The sequence below is a fragment of the Buceros rhinoceros genome, unplaced genomic scaffold (genome assembly GCF_000710305.1).
Source record: "Buceros rhinoceros silvestris isolate BGI_N320 unplaced genomic scaffold, ASM71030v1 scaffold31134, whole genome shotgun sequence".
NCBI lineage: Eukaryota > Metazoa > Chordata > Aves > Bucerotiformes > Bucerotidae > Buceros > Buceros rhinoceros.
Genome location: NW_010409392.1, coordinates 12405 through 12717, shown reverse-complemented (window position 1 = coordinate 12717; position 313 = coordinate 12405).

Below are 313 nucleotides of genomic sequence, written 5' to 3'. Positions count from 1 at the left end.
CCTCCTGCTGACCAGCCACCAGGGTGATGGGCACCGTGCAGCCCTCGCAGAGGTCTCCCCGCAGCCGCGCGAGCAGCGGGGCTGGGTGGGGAGTGGGTTTAGCTGGAGGGTCTTTAGCAGGATGGCTCTGCAGGGGGAAGGAAAGGACAATGCGATCGGTCCAGGCTCGCCTGCGCTTGCCCAGGGCACAAGGGCTTCACCAGCACCTTGGTGCTCCCCAGATCCTGCCGAGCTCAAGTGTCTGAGCCCTGCGGAGACTCAGGGCAGCCTTGACCTGAGTTTCCCTCTTCCGGCTGCCGCTCCCCCCCCACCG